Genomic DNA, 2,994 nt, shown 5'->3' on the forward strand with positions numbered 1-2,994 from the left:
GAGGATCCCATTTTGTTTTGGCAGAAAGCTAAGGTAGTCCTCCGCAGGGAGATTATCTCTTATGTCGGCACGTCGCCGGGCCTTGCTTAATAGGCAAATACTCACGTTGGGTACCAGTTTGACACGTGCTCGGGAGGCTCTTTGCAAGGACCAATACTCCGCAAATTGGGCCCATTATTTGCCATTCAGAGTGCCCTTAATACAGCTTTACACCAACGAGCAAAAAAAAAGTATTTCTATTATAAATTTCGCCTTTTTCAATATGCTAATAAGCCGGGTAAAATGATGGCGAATCTTATTCGTTCTCATCAGGCGCCCTGTCAAATCATGGCACTCCGATCTTCCTGGGGGGGGGGGGGAATTGTTTGGGCACTCCCAATATTCTTTCCATTTTTCGAGACTACTATGCAACATTATATTCGGCAACCAACAGGGCTGTGCCGGAATGTGACCTTTTTTGCTGCCAATATCCATTGCCACAGTTAACCAAGGAACAAGTCACTTTTTTGAACGCTCCGATCTTGGAGGATGAGGTTCAACTGGTTATTAAGCAAGCTAAACATTGTAAGGCGCTGGGGACCCGACAGTTTTACTGCAGAGTTCTATAAGGGACTGACTACTGAGATTGTGACCCCCTTAACTCGAACTTTTAATGCTTTAATAGACGCCAAAACTTTTCCGGAATGGAGCAACTTGACACATATCGCGTTAATCCCGAAACCAGGTAAGGATCCTATGAGTCTGGACTCCTACCACCCCATATCGCTCCTCAATGTAGATCATAAATTCATGGCTAAGATTTTAGTGGACCGTTTGGCTGGTTTAATGCCCCTTCTTATTAAGGCAGATCAAGTTGGGTTTGTGTAGAAATGTTTTGGGCTGCGAAATATTAGAAGGGTACTAGTGGCGATGGCGTTATGCCAACAGGTAGGTGAGCCCTATCTCATGGTCAGTTTCGATGCCGAAAAGGCTTTTGACCGCGTAGAGTGGGACTACTTATTTTTTGTGTTGCGCTCCATTGGTATCACCGGGTTTTTCTATAATGCATTGCAACTTTTATACACTTCCCCCATGGCAGTTTTGGTGGCTAATACTTTCCCACTCGGAGCCCTTTTACATAACTCGCGGCACCCGTCAGCGTTGTCCTCTGTCACCCTTGTTATTTCTTTTACAGTTGGAGGCCGCTTTTGTTGGCCATTCAAACGAATCGGGGAGTGCGATTCGGTTCGGAAACGTTTAAGTATGCCGCTTTTGCGGATGACATTCTAGTCTTTCTAACACATCCTGATGCATCCTTACCACTCCTCTTGCGGCTTTTTGAGGATTTTGGGCGATTTTCGGGTTTCAAATTCAATGTTGGGAAGTCGGAGGCATTGGCCTTTCCCAACTCCTTGCATACTGGTTGGGGACCTTCGTTCCCTTTGAAATGGCAGATGGCTATCTTAAATACTTGGGGGATTTATATTTCGACTCAACTCCATCAGATATATGATTTGAATGTGCTTCCCCTTCTTCGTTCCTCAGTGACGCATTTGACCACATGGCGGTCACTCCTGTTGTCCTTGATGGGACATGTGAATTTATATAAGATGATCATACTGGCCCAAGTGGCTCTACTTAATTCAAAATTTGCCTTTGGTGATTAATGGCGGGATCATTGGTCCTTGGAAAAGTAGCTGCGCTCTTTTCTTTGGGGGGGAGGAAGGCTTGTATCCAGTTTCCGATATTTGCAGAGGCGTTGGGGGGTGGGGGGGGGGGGCTTGAATCTTCCAAATTTGAAATTATATAATGTAGCCGGGAATCTCCAGGTGGCTAGAGAATGGTTGCTGGGTGAGTCGAGTTACGTTAACCTTGCGGCTGAACAAACTTTAATGGGGGACTGGGACACCCGGTATACTCTCCAGGCTATTGATTTGGTGCAAAATGTATCATCAGTGCTGACCCGTCTGCAACATCTGATTTGCTGGGCGTGGCATCAGGTCTCTAGGATGTTATCCCTCCCTCCACAGTGCGCCTATTTCCTTCCCATTAGAGGTAATGCGGACTTCCAGCCAGGCTCGCATACAGCGGGATTCCGGGAGTGGTCATCCAGTGGTGTTGTATATTTGGGGAATGTGATGGACGCCGAGGGCCGCTTTATACCCTTTGCCTCCATCTCTGCGCAATATAAGTTCCGCAAAGTCCACAGGTTTTTTCTTATTGCAATTGCGTCATTATTTTGACACACTGTCGGCAGCTTGTAAATCCCAAAGCCTTTTTTTAGCTCATTATTACAAACAACTTACTACCATTTCGGATGAGGGAATTTTCACGCAGTTGGCTATACGCTGGAATAGGGATGCTGCGAACTTGGTGACCTGCGCACAGCGTAAGCGGAACTTCCGGTCATAAATGTATATCTCCGGGAATTGCAATTTAAATTTTATGGCGCGTTTTATATCCCTCCTACCAGGGGCGGCTCACTATGCAATCGGAGCCTCAGGCTGTTGTGTGAAATGTAAACGGGAATTGGGCACCCTTCTTCATATGTTTTGGGGATGTTCTCTCATACGAAGATATTGGGGACACATATTACAATATTTGTCTGCCTTATTGTCAGTTACTTTGCCTTTGGGTCCACATTTGATTCTTTTTGGCTCTTTCCCATCCTTGCCAATTTGTAAATGGGGGTCTTGGATGTTCTGCGCAAGACCCTTTGCGTGGGGAAAAAAATAATTCTTTTGCAGTGGAGGTCATCGGATCCTCCCTCTTATTGGACTTGGCGCAATCATCTGCATGGTTTGCTGCAAACTGGAGGCAGAGTTGGCTCGGACTTCGTCTCTTGCATCACCGAAAATGTTTTTTTTTTGTTCTTACCTAAAATGAGTGCATATTCTGGATGTATTTGGTCACGCAGCGAAATGTATACCATTGTTGTTCTTCTTGATATTTTGTGACTTTATTTCTTGTTGAATATCTCAATAAAAAGAGTTTTGACATAATATTTTTCTCTCT

This window comes from Rhinatrema bivittatum, chromosome 6 (assembly GCF_901001135.1).
Source record: "Rhinatrema bivittatum chromosome 6, aRhiBiv1.1, whole genome shotgun sequence".
Taxonomy (NCBI): Eukaryota; Metazoa; Chordata; class Amphibia; order Gymnophiona; family Rhinatrematidae; genus Rhinatrema; species Rhinatrema bivittatum.